Raw genomic sequence first — 17,113 nt, 5'->3', positions numbered from 1 at the left:
GTAAAATTTAGTGTTTCTGACGTTTTTTGTTAGTCGGTTAACGCACTTTTAGTGATTTTCAACATAACCTTTGTATGGGAGGTGGGCGTGGTTATTATCCGATTTCTTCCATTTTTGAACTGCATATGGAAATGCCTGAAGGAAAGGACTTTGTAGACTTTGGTTGACATAGCTATAGTAGTTTCCAAGATATGTACAAAAAACTTAGTAGGGGGCGGGGCCACGCCCACTTTTCCAAAAAAAAATACGTCCAAATATGCCGCTCCCTAATGCGATGCTTTGTGCCAAATCTCACTTTAATATCTTTATTTATGGCTTAGTTATGACACTTTATAGGTTTTCGGTTTTCGCCATTTTGTGGGCGTGGCAGTTGGCCGATTGTGCCCATCTTCGAATTTAACTTTCTTACGGAGCCAAGAAATACCAAGTTTAATCATGATATCTCAACTTTTACTCAAGTTACAGCTTGCACGGACGGACAAACGGACGGACAGACGGACAGACAGACATCCGGATTTCCACTCTTCTCGTCGCCCTGATCACTTTGATATATATAACCCTATATCAGATTCTTTTAGTTTTAGGACTTACAAACAACCGTTATGTGAACAAAACTATAATACTCTCCTTAGCAATTTTGTTGCGAGAGTATAAAAATTTGTGCATAAGGGAAAGCTGTTCCTCATTTAAGAATATTAGTCAGTAAATTAAGAAACATACTCTCGGCACCTAAAATGCAAAAGGCCGTAACTAACATTTTTAGTATTTTACAGGAGAAGCAAAAAACGTTATAGATTAAAGGCTACTTAAAGCTAAATATCCAAATTGTAGATTTAAGCTTAGAAAACAAAGACGGATTTGCTTCTGAAAACCAAATTAATGGGAAAAAGCAGTTTTTAGGAAATGTTAGTTACGGCCTTTTGTACTCTATTTTTCTGAAACCAAAAAGCCGTAACTACTTGAAGAAAATTGTGTATAAAATGAAAGCAATGGTTAAACTAAGAAAATGTGCTTTTAGGCTGTAACTAAAAAAGTTTTTAACAAGTTATGTCTTTTTGTATCTATTTATTGTAAGTATTTTAACGCAAAAGAAATTATTTAATTAATACATTTAATTCGAGAAAATAAAATTAAAATAAACTGGTTAAAAAAAACAAAATAATTCATTTGAAAACAACAAAACCTGCAATACAAATAGCAAATTAGAATAGTTTTAAGATGTAAAGGGTATATTATCATAAAAGCTGGGGCAGTCAGCCGGAAGTAAAAATTTAAGTTCCTGCAGGTGTTCCCATTTCTTTTTTGGTAATTGATATTCTTTCGGTATGTAACTGTGAAGGTTCGATATCCCTAAATTTTTGTTGTGTACGTTGCGGCAAAATGTTATAATCGTCGTTGATATTTGCTTTATAATAAATTATTCCAGATGGATCATATGCCAAGGCACGGATCATATTAACAGTTGGCTCTCCGGATTTTTTGCCTGTATTGAAGATACTGATTTTTTGAAGTCATACTTTTTATACGAGTTCGGAAAAGGTTGCGATAGATTCAGGTTGCGCAACCTTGCTCAATATGAATCTACGCAACCTTGTCTGCGAAGATGTTCGAGCAGCAAGCGAAGCGGTGACGACAATCGGCGATCGTTTGTTCGTTTCTTTCGGCACAGCTCGGCTTTTCTACCAACAACACAATGTTGCCATGCTTATGCTGTTGTTGTTTTTGTAGAACAATGTTTCAATTTTTGGTTGGTGACATATTCAATTAAAAAATCAATTCTGTTGGGATTCGAACCTACGTACCTACGTGCTCGTCGTAACTTTTCAAGCGCTTACCACCAAGACCACCATTGACACTTGTATTGCGTTGTCCTAATTATGGTTTGGTTATGCATAAAAGAAATATACAATGGATCGCCGATTGTTACCTCTTTCCTTGCTGCTGCTGCGCATATGTATGTTTGCATGCTTGTTCATTACTGAAGTTATACTGCTTTTTCTTTCCTTTGTCTTTCATTTCTGCGAATTCTCAACTATTTTATGTGAGCTTTTGTTGAAATACCCTGCGTTGGCCGTTGAAAAATTAAGGCAATACTTTACAGGATCATTTCTGTAGTTAGTCTTCATTTACATTTTTTGGAAACCGACCCGCGATGACGAGATATATCGTTTTCTCTGACAGCGTGAGGTATAAGAAGTTCATTTCTAATTTTGTCTTCTGACATATTAGAAATGATGTTTCCTCGAAAATCGTTCGCTTACAACGGATAAAACGACTTCTGAGTGGTGATTTTAATGAATAAATTCCTTTTGGTTAAAATGCTCTGCGTTGGCCGTTGAAAAGTTAAGACTATACTTCTCAGGATCATTCATTCCTTTCATTTCTTCAAAGAAATTAATGACATTTAGAAATATGCATATTTGCATTATTTCGTTGTCATTTTCATATTCGTAGCAATAGAATTTCTATGGCATAAGTAAAGTAATGGCCGCCGATTGTCACCCCTTGCCGCTGTAGCAGCTTCGCCAACAAACATGCGTGAATATGTATGTATGTATTAGGGTGTCCGTTATTTACCAAATTGATTATTTTTGACGAGGCGCCCCCTAAACTTTTAGTTTTCCATCTAAAAAAAAATATCAGACCATAAAAAGCCCGCAATTTTCATAATAAACCTTGCCCCAAACACGATACATTTCCCATTGAAATTACATGGGATTTTACCACTTTTTACGAATATTTTGTTTTCTCTGGAGCTTTCTCGTTTGTAGGAATAAAAAAGTCACATTTTGTACAGAATTGAATGCTATACGAAAAAAAGTCTGAACAATTTTTCGGATATACTCAATGCCGACGGCAAAACGCAAAGGTAAATTGCATATGTAACCCCTTACATTCAAGAAATTTCTTGGTTGAAAGCAAAAATTGAAGCATGAAAAATTGAAATGCCGACGGCAAAACGAAATTGCTTACATTCGTACATTGCGTATGAATCATGAAAATATCATCAAAATGTTTAGGTAAATCTTTTATATATTTAAAATGAGATATTATAAAATAAGATCAAATTAGCATTAAATAATTTGAAAAATAACAAATCAAAAATAAAAGAGTTCTGCATACATATTTCCATCCTATGGAATATCAAAGAAATTATTTTATAAATACATATATTTCTGTCTCTTCATATTCTCGGTTAGAATATATGAGAGAATTGTAAAAAATGTTAAAATTGTGAAGCGAATTCCGACCTACAATGTTAACAAAATCGGTGAATTCCCTAATTTGAATCTATCAAATGTTCGCAAAGGAACCTGCACCCTCTCTATACTTTTAAGTTCTCTGGTCAGTCTTCATTTACTTTCTTTTGCAAATCGACCCGCGATGACGAGGTGACTATTCACATGTGTGCGCATATGTATGTTTGTATGCTTGTGCATTATTGAAGTTATACTCCTTTTTCTTTCCTTTGTCTTTCATTTCTGCGAATTCTCAATTATTTTATGTGAGCTTTTGTTGAAATACCCTGCGTTGGCCGTTGAAAAATTAAGGCTATACTTTACAGGATTATTTCTGTAGTTAGTCTTCATTTACATTTTTTTGGAAATCGACCCGCGATGACGAGGTATATCGTTTTATCTGACAGCGTGAGGTTTAAGAAGTTCATTTCTAATTTTGTCTTGTGGCATATTAGAAATGATGTTTCTTCGAAAATCGTTCGCTTACAATGGATAAAACGACTTCTGAGTGGTGATTTTAATGAATAAATTCCTTTTGGTTGAAATGCTCTGCGTTGGCCGTTGAAAAGTTAAGACTATACTTCTCAGGATTATTCATTTCTTTCATTTCTTCGAAGAAATTAATGACCTTTAGAAATATGCATATTTGCATTATTTCGTTGTCATTTTCATATTCGTAGCAATAGAATTTCTATGGCCACCGATTGTCACCCCTTGCCGCTGTAGCAACTTCGCCTACAAACATGCGTAAATACTTATATATGTATGTATACGTATTAGGGTGTCCGTTATTAACCAAATTGATTATTTTTGACAAGACGCCCCCTAAACTTTTAGTTTTCCATCTAAAAAAAAATATCAGACCATAAAAAGCCCTTAATTTTCATAATAAAGCTTGCCCCAAACACGATACATTTCCCATTGAAATTACATGGGATTTTACCACTTTTTACGAATATTTTGTTTTCTCTGGAGCTTTCTCGTTTGTAGGAATAAAAAAGTCACATTCTTGTACAGAATTGAATGCTATACGAAAAAAAGTCTGAACAATTTTTCGATATACTCACTCTTTTTTGAAACCAGTAAAGCCATGTAACCCCTTAACCGAGTTTTATGAAATTTCTTGGTTGAAAGCAAAAATTGAAGCATGAAAAATTGAAATGCCGACGGCAAAACGAAATTGCTTACATTCGTACATTGCGTATGAATCATGAAAATATCATCAAAATGTTTAGGTAAATCTTTTATATATTTAAAATGAGATATTATAAAATAAGATCAAATTAGCATTAAATAATTTGAAAAATAACAAATCAAAAATAAAAGAGTTCTGCATACATATTTCCATCCTATGGAATATCAAAGAAATTATTTTATAAATACATATATTTCTGTCTCTTCATATTCTCGGTTAGAATATATGAGAGAATTGTAAAAAATGTTAAAATTGCGAGGCGAATTCCGACCTACAATGTTAACAAAATCGGTGAATTCCCTAATTTGAATCTATCAAATGTTCGCAGTCGAACCTGCACCTTCTCTATACTTTTAAGTTCTCTGGTCAGTCTTCATTTACTTTCTTTGCAAATCGACCCGCGATGACGAGGTGACTATTCACATGTGAGCCCATATGTATGTTTGTATGCTTGTGCATTATTGAAGTTATACCCCTTTTTCTTTTCTTTGTCTTTCATTTCTCCGAATTCTCAACTATTTTATGTGAGCTTTTGTTGAAATACCCTGCGTTGGCCGTTGAAAAATTAAGGCTATACTTTACAGGATTATTTCTGTAGTTAGTCATCATTTACATTTTTTGGAAATCGACCCGCGATGACGAGGTATATCGTCATCGCAGCGTGAGGTTTAAGAAGTTCATTTCTAATTTTGTCTTGTGGCTTAAGACCATACTTCTCAGGATCATTCATTCCTTTCATTTCTTCAAAGAAATTATTGACCTTTAGAAATATGCATATTTGCATTATTTCGTTGTCATTTCCATATTCGTAGCAATAGAATTTTTATGGCATAAGTAAAGTAATGGCCGCCGATTGTCACCCCTTGCCGCTGTAACAGCTTCGCCTACAAACATGCGTAAATATGTATATATGTAAGTTAACGCAACATACGCCGAAATTGGCTTACATAGCTTTTACAAATAACCAACCACTAAAAGCTTACGTAAGCATGCGACTTGGACAGCGGTCGCTATCCCACGGTTAAACGACACCACACGCGCATCCAGAGTAAATGACGATACAGCGCCGCCGCTACTTGAGAACGTCAGTGCACCTGTACGTGCAACGTGACTTGCTAGCATAAATTAGGCGTAAGAAGATTTTTGTAATTAATTCTAAGTTTGGTTTTCAACATAATCACACGGCTCGCTGCCAAATAATAATTGTGTTTTAAATGTGAACAAATAAATAAATAACTGGCGCCCAACGTGCTAGTCGCGACTGAATAAGTTAATCGAGTAAAGGCCCTTAAGAAGTGCCTCGCGCTGCGGCTCAAACTACTAAACAGGACGTGACAGCAGAATCAAAAAGGGATAACTGCGGTGGAAGAAAGCCCGCACCCAACGAAGAGTGCGCAACGTTGGACCCCAAGTAGCCCAGGCAAAAAGGAAAAATCCAATACGCCGTTGGACTTTAATGTAAGAACGTAAATTAAGAATTTAAGTGAATAGAAATAAGAGTTTTTTTCAATTTAAACTATAACAAAAAGCTTGTACAGCTTATAATAAAATAAAATAAAGAACCTGGATCAGTTCCAGTTCTTATAACACTAAAAACAACTCTGCGATTCACCACCAAAGGGACCCTCCAGAGATTGATAAATCCAATAAAAACAAAACGTAGTTACAAATTGGTAACATAAGAATAAAACATAATTTCAATTTAAATTTTTATGTACATTTTTTGATCATTCTCAAATTTTTCGTGTTAAAAAACTTCAAAATGAGCAATCCCGAATCCATTATCAGACCCCCCATTCTTAATACCAATGTACCACCACCATCCACTAACCCCCAGGCAACCCCAGAATTAGCCAATATAATTCGCAATATAGTATACCAGGTGATTTCGGCAGAAGCACCATAATTGATTCGGAATATTATCAACCCAACAAGCACAATAGTAACGGATCAAACAATAGACCCCAGACACGCAGGAAACTTGACAGGACTCGATAGGATACCAGACGTTGTAAGGTGCTTAAGAGACTTTTCTGGTGATCCAAGAGAGTTCGCTTCTTGGAAAAAAAGTGTTGAGAGAATCCTGAAAATATACAATAGCGAAAAAGGTACTCCACGTTATTTCGGCATCTTAAATGTCATACGAAATAAAATCACGGGGAATGCCGACGTCGCTTTGGAATCCTACAACACTCCTCTAGACTGGGAGGCCATTTCGAAATGCCTCAACACACACTACGCCGACAAAGGCGACATCAGCTCTTTAGAATACCAAATGTCATCTTTATATCAAGGCAATAAAACAATAAACGAATTTTACCAAGATGTGTTCTCACATCTTTCCTTAATTTTAAACAAAATTACTTGCCTCGAAATAGGACCAGAGTACGTAAACATACTGACGAAAACCTACCGCGATATAGCATTGGATACATTTGTTAGGGGATTAAAGGCGAACTTCCAAAATTACTTGGAATTAAAGAGCCGACCGATCTACCCCAAGCACTTTGTTGTTTGAGATTGGAGAACCAAAACTTCAGAACTCAGCACGCCTTCGGGAACCAACCCACATTCCGGAAATCACACCCACCACCACTTCCACCAAGGAAGCAACAGCACTTAACGCAAGCCTTTTACCCCAGCCTTGCCCACATACCACACCCAATGCCTCTCATGCAACAAACAGCATATAAAACTTTACAATCCCAATATCAAAAGTTTCCTCAATACCAACGATACCTAACCTACCCGCAAAATCAACCACCAAGACCCAATCAATACCAAAATCCGCCACCTAGACCCAATTACCAACAGAACCTACCACCAAGACCAATTCAACCCAAACCCCCAATTCCAATGGAAATAGATGATTCGCAAAGGACAAAACAAGTAAATTACATGAACAGACCGAACAATAACGGCTTCGCCGGAAAGCGACCGAACACGATTTCAAACTAAGTACACCAACCATACAAACAGCACAGAATTAACCATATTAAACCCGTTGACAATACTATTAATGATCCAGAACAGCAGAACGAAGAGCAAGACGTACAACCATGGGAAGATTACTATAATCAGTACACTTCACACGACAATACCCCGGCAGAAGATTCTAGCGAATTCTCCGACATTCATTTTTTAGGTTAACAAATTCAACGTTACCCTATTTTCAATGTAAAGATGGTAACGGAGAAATCCTAAAATTCTTAATAGACACAGGTTCTAACAAGAACTATATTCAACCCCAACTTGCCAAAATCCCCATTTCAAACAACGAAAATTTCTATGCCAGCTCAGTAGGAAGGAACATCGAAATCACGCATCACACTTTTCTTAACCTTTTTGGACTTAACGACGAAAATCTAAATTTTTTCATTCTACCTAGCTTTAAATCCTTTCATGGAATTCTAGGTAATGACAGCCTTAAGCAGTTAGAAACAATAATTTTCACTTCAAAAAATTATATGCTATTAAAAAATAACATACAAGTCGTCATCAAACAGCAAACAGCAAAATCAATAAATAATATCGAAATTAGAACGGAACATCTCACACTTGGACAGACAGAAAAACTTCGAAATTTATGTAATAGATACCCGCAACTTTTTTCCGACCCAGACGAAAAATTAACGTACACTACCGTTGTAAGGGCCGAAATTAAGACGACCACTCAAGATTCAGTATATTCCAGATATTACCCTTATCCCATGTCCCTTAAGGATGAAGTCGAAAAACAATTGACAAAATTACTCGAGGATGGTATAATAAGGCCTTCTCGATCCCTCTATAACTCCCCAATCTGGATAGTACCGAAAAAAGTTGATGCATCTGGCACAAAAAAGTACAGAATGGTAATTGACTACCGCAAAATTAATACAGTTACGATAGCCGATCGCTATCCTATCCCAGATACAAATGAGGTACTCTCTCAACTCGGACAAAACAAATTCTTTACAGTTCTTGACCTGAAAAGTGGCTTCCATCAGATTCCATTAGTTGAATCGGATATTGCGAAGACAGCTTTCTCAGTCAACAATGGTAAATATGAATTTACCAGACTTCCCTTCTGCCTAAAATATACTCAGAGAATATATCGGCAAAATATGCTTACATAGACGACATAATCATTTTTGGCAAAGACGAAGACTCCCATCTAAAAAATGTTGAAACAATTTTCCGAACTCTACAAAAAGCTTACATGAAAATCCAGATTGACAAATGCGAATTCTTAAAGACGGAAGTTGAGTTTTTAGGATTTGTCATTTCTCAAAACGGAATAAAAACAAATCCAACAAAAGTAAAAGCAATTTTAGACTTCCCACCCCACAAACTTTAAAAGAACTCCGATCTTTTCTAGGACTATCTGGTTATTACCGCCGTTTTATTAAAGATTATGCAAAACTTGCCAAACCTCTAACCGTACTTTTAAGAGGGGAAGAGGGACTTACGTCCAAAAATCTTTCATCCAAAATTAAAATTACTCTCGATAATAAAGCAATAGAAGCATTTAATAAATTAAAAAAATCACTAGTATCTTCTGACGTCATGTTACAATACCCAGACTTCGAAAAAGAATTTCACTTGACAACCGACGCATCAAACCACGCAATAGGAGCAGTCCTACTGAAGAAAACTACGCGACTAACGAAAAAGAACTTTTAGCCATAATATGGGCTTTAAAAACTTTTAGGAATTACCTTTATGGATCAACCACAGTAAAAATTTTCACAGACCATCAACCGTTAACACATTCACTCAGTGTAAATACAACCTGGCAGTAACAATATTGTGGCAGACGCACTTTCTAGACCACCACAGCAAATAAATTCCATGTCAGCAACACAACACAGTGACGAAAGTTCAGCTCAAACCTTAATTCCATATACTCACGCCCCAATCAATGCCTTTAAAAATCAAATCTTTATTTCAACAGGTGAACCATCTTCATACCAATTTAAAATACCTTTTCCTACCTATCACGGGCATATCATAACTGAAAGAGATTTTACGGAAGAAAGTCTTGCTACCATATTAAAAAGATATCTCAATCCTTCAGTAACAAATTGCATAAAAACTGAAGACAGCATCTTAGGCAAAATCCAAACAATTTATCAAATTCATTTTAGTAGATACAGGGTACGTTACACTCGAAAATTTACAAAAGACATTATAGATGAATCCGCACAAGAAACGGAAATAATCAACGAACACAATAGAGCTCATCGCAACCCCACAGAAAATAAAGCACAACTTTTAGGAAGATGCTATTTCCCACAAATGAACGCCAAAATAAAACGAATTACAAAACAGTGTAAAATCAACTTAGAAAATAAATACGAAAGACACCCCGAAAAACCCTACCTGAAAGCTACTCCGATTGAGACCATGAAGATTTGAGAATATTAAACAATAAAATAAATAACCTGTTAGTTAATAATAACCAGCATGTAATAATTAATAAGTCTATTCTAGAAAGAATAAACAATCTGACGTACTTATATTTCTAATGTAATATTAAATGAAATTAAGTCAAATGACATTGTCAAATTATAAGTAGAAAAAGGTATTGAGAGAAAATTAAATTTAATTAAAGAAGAGCTAACAAATATAGATTATTATATCCAGTGGGCGAAAGCTGGAATTGTAAACTTGTTTATGTTATCAAATGAAGAATTAGTTGCAATCAAGGAAACATTAGAAAAACAAAATACGGCTTACATAAATGTAATCGAAGCTATTGAATTTAGCGATGTCAAAATTGCATCAAATTTATCATCTATCATTTATATTATAAAATTTCCCTTGACAAGTCAAGAGCTTTGTAAATCAATAATAACAAAACCTGTAAATCTAGGAAATAAGGCTATAAAACTTGAATACGAAAATTTAATTGTTTGTAATAAAGACATATTTGGTGTCAAAAATAGCTGTAATAATGTTAACGGGTTAATAATTTGTAAGCAAGATAATTTAGAAAAAGTCACGAAAAGCAGCTGCGTACCAAATCTACTAAAGGGCTACGCATCCAACTGTACTTTAGTCAATAACCACCACATACCAACAATAGAAGAGGTAACTCCTGGTTTATTGCTTATCAACGGCTATAATAGGTCTCTAAAGATAGACAACGAGGTTATCAGTCTACAAGGAACCTTCCTGATAAAATACGATAACGCAAGTTAAACTATTGAAAACAAGAATTATACAAATAGAAATCAAGTTCTTGCACAACCCCTACCAGCTATCATCAAATCAGCAGACGTTACAACACATCTCGAAGAAGTCCTCTCTCTGCAATATTTGAAGGATCTTAACGTAGCAAATATCCAACAAATCAATGCCATCAACAATAATTACAAAATCAGCCTATTCACTGGATCCACAGCAATAATACTATTACTTTTTGCCCTGTTTGTAATGATAGCAAGGAAGATCCTCCTCAAACGAAAAACAAAATTTCGTATTCAGGTCAATAATAATCTTACACCAACGAAAGGATCAACCCCTACACTTGACGATATTTCAAGGACATCCAACGAGGACGCTGCATGTTCTAAAGGGGGAGGAGTTAACGCAACATACGCCGAAATTGGCTTACATAGCTTTTACAAATAACCAACCACTAAAAGCTTACGTAAGCATGCGACTTGGACAGCGGTCGCTATACCACGGTTAAACGACACCACACGCGCATCCAGAGTAAACGACGATACAGCGCCGCCGCTACTTGAGAACGGCAGTGCTGCTTTTCAACAACAACAACGACTTCAATGCACCTGTACGTGCAACGTGACTTGCTAGCATAAATTAGGCGTAAGAAGATTTTTGTAATTATTTCTAAGTTTGGTTTTCAACAATAAACACACGGCTCGCTGCCAAATAATAATTGTGTTTTAAATGTGAACAAATAAATAGAAAACTTGTATACGTATGATCGTGAATACATATCGACGCAGATTTTTGAGAGAAGCACCAGAAAGTTGTGCAATTTATGATTTTTAGCTTTTGCCATCGTCGCGAAAAGACGACTAGTTGGCAAAGGCATGCTCGGGGAGATATTAAATTATAATAAATTTATAAAATGTGAATTTAAGTTTTCTAGTTTTCTTTCATGCAAAATGAAATGCATTTCTTGGAGTATCACTAAGAAGTATAACTTCATCCGAACGTAAAGGCCTCCACGCACCTTTTTTTTATACATAATTTATACATGTGTGTTAAATTTTACCTGGTCGAATAGATACGTAGCGCTTAGGAATACTTTCGTAGTCAAGGAAATACTTGTAATCAACATGGTCCACTTTTAGAGGAAATGGGTTCTCTCGAGACTATCTAATCAAGCCAGACAGCTCAGATGTTAAATTTATTTGTCTCTTATTGATTTTTCTTTGATTGAGGGAGTGGGTCGAATCACACTCCATTTGTGTATGTCCCACTATTAAATACTTATGTTCTACCGTTATGTTTTCTTGAACACATAAAGATAATATTGCATTAGAGAGAATTATATTTCGGTTCTGGTAGAAACCATCGGAATATATAATTATGTGATGAATATTTGGTGGCTTTTAATGGAATTTTTTATGTATTTTTTTATACATGTAGCAAAGGTAGAAGCAACAAGGGTACCATCTGTTTCGTTCCAGACAAAATTGTCAGATTCATGTGAAATAACGTTATAAATTGTGAAATTGTGCACTTGTAATTTCATTTTATAGTACGTGGCATTTGCATTTGTCTGTGGAATCAATTTCACTGCCTGCATGTCAATGCATAACAGCAAGTGTTATCCTGATTTGGCGTTTTCTATGTCAATTAACTTTTCATTTTTCATGTCTTGTATATCCTTTCTATGAATGTCGTACTGATCTTGGGTTAAGTTCTTCGATTCGTATGATGTGCAGGTGTCGCACATATCATTTTTTGGCTTAAATATACAACTGTTTTGGTTTTTTAAACGTTTTTGAAATAAGACTCCTTCATTAGGAAATGCTTTACGTTCTGATGTTATTTTGTTTTGTTCTTCTGGCGAAATATTGGTGCCGTGGGAGTCATTGAAATTTACCCAATTCCTCACCATTTTCTCACTTAATCCAATCCGTAGATAAAAACATATGAAAGCACACTTGAACACGTTTAGAATGATGTTTTAAATAGTAACGTTTTGTAATTGATCTTCTAGAGTACTCAACACCAATTCGCTTTATGTTTGCGCGTTCAACAAGATTAACGACATACATTTGTTTTTGATCCCATGACATTTTCCAGAACCCATTAAATATTTCCTTATGATTTTCTTCGGAAAATGTAGAACAATTCCGTACAGCATGTTCCATGTATTTTTTTCCTTTCAATCGGTTTATTATATTTCCAGACCTTTTATTATTTTTTTAAGTTTTTCATTACAACCATTTTCACAATTAGTACTCATTTTATTAATTTTGTTTTATTCCGGGAATAAAGGCAGTAACACAATAACACAATTTGATAAAGAATGAAAGATAATGAAAACAAATGCTTTTTGCATTTTAGGTGACGCTATGTACCGAAATTTTGTCAAACAAGTAAGGAAGGGCTAAGTTCGGGTGTCACCGAACATTTTATACTCTCGCATCATAAAGTGATAATCGAGATTTCATTATCCGTCATTTACATATTTTTCAAATACCGTATTTGTGTAAAGTTTTATTCCGCTATCATCATTGGTTCCTCATATATCACTTTATCATGAAATGTTCGGTGACACCCGAACTTAGTCCTTCCTTACTTGTTAACTTTCAAGCCGGTAATAAAGAGGTTTCCATACAAGAATTTGAGTTTGATCGTTCAGTTTATATTGCAGCTATATATATCCGATAGTAGTCTGATCCGAAAGATTCCTTCAACTAGTATAGCGTAGTATAGTAGTATATACAAGAACTTTATTTTGATCGTTCAGTTTGTATGGCAGCTATATGCTATAGTAGTTCCACCTGAAAAATTACTTCTGATATTGTAATTATGGTTTGTGTAATAATTTATGAGAAATTTTGTGTTATACCTAGTCTAATGAAAAAGATTTTCATACAAGAACTTAATTTTGATTGGCCTATATTTACAGAACTCAGGAATTACTATGATCAACTTATTATTGTTATTATATTTTTAATTTGTTGTTCAAAATCTATGCCATTGCCTCAAAAAAATCCTCCTTAGCCCCAATACACTTATGACAACGGTTTTTTTCCAATTTTCGAAACAGATGTTAAAGTGAATTTCCGGAATAACTTTCAATAACTTTTAATGTATTCAATTGACTTAAAACGGTTTTCACGGAGCGGTCGTTTGACTTTTCTGAATAGCCAGAAGTCGCACGCAGCTAAATCAAGCGACTGTGGGGATTACGGCATGATATTGGTTAACAATTTGGTGATTTGGTCATTCACGAGGAATGAATGCAGTATGCGACGGTGCGTCTAATCAAAGACACTTGCTCGCAACAAACAATTATCACCGAAGACCTTTTCCAACATCCTGAACGTTTCGTCACCTGAAATTTGATTCCGCACACGAATTTTGGTAGAATTTCTTTGTTAAATAATTTTACTCATCCTAAATTTCGCCGAATGCACTTTTTGCACTTCATAAAGACAAGCATAGTAACATTTGCATGCACACATTGTAGCTTAAAAGCTTAATATTTTATTATTACTGTGCGCTTTTAATAAAGAAATTCCTGCTCACAAATTTTTTATCATAAATTATTCTATTAATAATGAATACTATGTCTCTATACATTTGTGTAGATGTAACTAATGGTATTTAATCTCGTTATATTTTCATTTTAGGTAATTATCATCTAATTGCGGTCTTAAATAACTAAAATCAAGGCAATTGCTGTAGAATTTATTTGGAACTGTTTTTATGTGAGTACGTAGAGTGAAAATGAGAAGAAATTTATAGTGTGCTGCTTTTGTTACCTACGCTGCGCTTACCAAACTTCTTTGATTGATCACATATCACATATTTTAAACAACGAAAGTTTACTTCAAAAGCACAGAAATAGGAGTTTTTAGTAAGGGAAGCATCGAAAGCCGGAGTGCGAAGCGTTAATCGGCTAAACTTGACCAACTAAAGACTCTCCTACGGAATCACCGGCTAAGTCTTACTTCGTGGGAGGGACAGACAAGACAGTCTCCTCAATTGCGCGAATTGATGGACGCCTAGTCTGTTGAAAAATTCTCAGTTCTGTCATTATGAATGCTGACGCTTCGCTGACAGCTTTTCATTTATCAGTCGACTGACACATAAGTGTCGTTAAATTTTCGATCCTAAAACTACCGCCGAGTGTAGTTTTTAGTTTTTCCTTTATATTCGAAAATCGAGGGCAATAAAATAATATATGTCAGTCGTCGGACAAAAGGTAAAGGTAGCTTCTAAAGCCCTCATGTCCACTAAGTATTTAGGTCAGATGGAAATCCAGGTTCCCATGTTGTCTGCCTATCCACAAAAGGATGTTCGGTAAAAAATGATGGGTCAGGCGCCTTTTGGATGAGGATTTCCACCTCTGTTGCCACATTTTGGTATGTTCTTTTAATTTTAATCATATAGTCGGTTATCATGGTGCGATAAGGGTCGCCATTGACGGTTACGTTCTCACAGAAATGAGCCTCATCGCTGAACAAAATTTGGCTCGAAAATGTTGGATTCTCTTCGATTTTTTCAAGGCACCATAAAGCGAAGCGACGTCGCTTGGGAAGGTCAAGCACCTTCAATTGCTGCAAAAGCTGTATTTTGTGCGCCGTTAGTTAAAGATCTCGACGTAAAATGAGCTAATTCGTTCCATACGTCAGTCTGGGATGTTGCGAACGGGACCGAATCGACTGTACACGGTCTTCATGTACACTCTCAGCTACTGTTGCTCTGTTTTCTTCACTGCGTGCTGGATGTGGTCTATTCGGTCGAATATTATTCAATAATGAATGCTGGGTCCCAGATATAAAGCGTGGTCCCGTCCTCTAACTAGTTTATTGTATATATCTCCTAAACCACTTAAGCAACAATAACTAAATTTGCCGGATGCAAATCTTAAAAGAACCTTACCGACAGTGTGAAAATGGATGAAATCATAGTATAAACCCGTTCACTCCCCATATAACGCTACTGTTAAAAACTACTAAAAACGTAATAAATCAATAACCACCAATAACCAGAGATATTAAGTTTTACCTACGAGATTGTACAAGGTGTATTCCAAAGTAAACAGGACTTGAAAAAAAAGAACAATTAGTTTATTCGGCAAAATCAATCCGGCATGGCCGCCAGTATGCCAGTATGCCGGTGCAAACCTTTTGAATGGCCTCTACGTCTGCATAACGCTTTCCTTTCATGGGCAAATGCATTTTTCCGAAAAGCAGGAAGTCACACGGTGCCATATCAGGTGAATACGGGGAGTGGTTCATGGTTAAAATGTGATTTTCGGTTCAACAATCGGTGTTTAATGATGTCCTTCGAATGTTGGATTCTGAGCAATTTTGGGTCGTCAGTCAATTTGTGCGGAACGAACCGTGTACATATCTTTCCTAAGCCCAAATATTCGGTCAAAATGCAATAAATCGATGCTTTGGAGATGTTCAATTTCATTTTCATAAATTTTAATAGTGATTTCGGCTGATTTTTGATGAATTCAAGCAAAATTTTCGATGATCACGGATTTTGATTGGCCCACATGTTGATCGTCATTTATGTCCTCACGGCCACTTTGAAAGCGTTGAAACCACTCGTGCACTCTGCTGTGGGATAGGCAATCGTCGCCATAAACTGTTTTCATCGATTGAATCCTTTCCGTAGAGTTTTACCAATTTTAAATCAAAAATTTAATGTTGGCTCTTTGTTCGAAGATCATTTTCGCACCGATAACACAAACATACTGAAACTTAAAACGCAATAACTTCACTTCCAATCAATAAAATACCATGAAATTCTCACTGGACAATCGATAAAGATAGCAAATTCTAACGCACTAGTCGACATATAGATGGCGCCATCAGGGGGCGCTAGATTCAAATGTCCTGTTTACTTTGGAAAGCAACTTGTATGACTAGGGGTTATAGGGACAGGGGTAAGAATTGGACAATGGGTGTGTCACCGCCAACATTTTGGTCAAATTTCATATATACATATACTGACCGCCCGATTTCGACAAAATTTAGTACATGAAATTCTTTTTACATTTTTATTTAACACCAGCTGACCCCGCAGCCGTTCTCCTGCGTGAAATTATGTGTTTTGAAATGAAAAAAAGTTGAACGTGTCACTTCACTTTTTTTTTCAATGTAACGCAGCTTGATAAACAACATTTTTTGGTTTCTATTCCGGTGTACAGAAAATATGGTTTTCCAACTCGTGAGCACGCCACATATATCTGGCCGTGTGAAAAACAAGCATTTCCAAATGTATGCCATACACTATGCGACTATTCTTGTGTGCTGTTGATTGTCATCTCAAATGCAATTTTCACTGAAAGCTGAATACGTTTGAACTGAAATGGAAAATTGTTAGAACTCAGAGGAATTCGTAGCATCAAGCATTCTGCCCCTTCGTATTCGATAGCTGCGTCACAATCAGTCGGGTTCCATTACATAGTTTCGGCGCACGAAGATTCCGAAACATAATAATGTTAGATCAAACTTTGAGA

At 35.7% G+C, this 17,113-nt stretch overlaps 1 non-coding gene and 2 pseudogenes across 1 annotated transcript; all 3 read left to right on the top strand.

Moving 5' to 3' along the window:
* The first annotated feature begins 2,084 nt into the window (after positions 1 to 2,084).
* Positions 2,085 to 2,287, top strand: LOC120773163 (annotated as a pseudogene).
* A 1,261-nt stretch (positions 2,288 to 3,548) lies between these two features.
* Positions 3,549 to 3,752, top strand: LOC120773167. Its single transcript, XR_005705140.1, has one exon. It is a non-coding gene; the product is annotated as a small nucleolar RNA U3 (small nucleolar RNA).
* Positions 3,753 to 5,001: 1,249 nt separating this feature from the next.
* LOC120773135 lies at positions 5,002 to 5,102 on the top strand (annotated as a pseudogene).
* Positions 5,103 to 17,113: the final 12,011 nt, after the last annotated feature.

This window comes from Bactrocera tryoni, chromosome 3 (assembly GCF_016617805.1).
Source record: "Bactrocera tryoni isolate S06 chromosome 3, CSIRO_BtryS06_freeze2, whole genome shotgun sequence".
Lineage (NCBI taxonomy): Eukaryota > Metazoa > Arthropoda > Insecta > Diptera > Tephritidae > Bactrocera > Bactrocera tryoni.
Note: the sequence above shows the minus strand (reverse complement) of the source record. Positions and strands in the feature narration are given on the sequence as shown.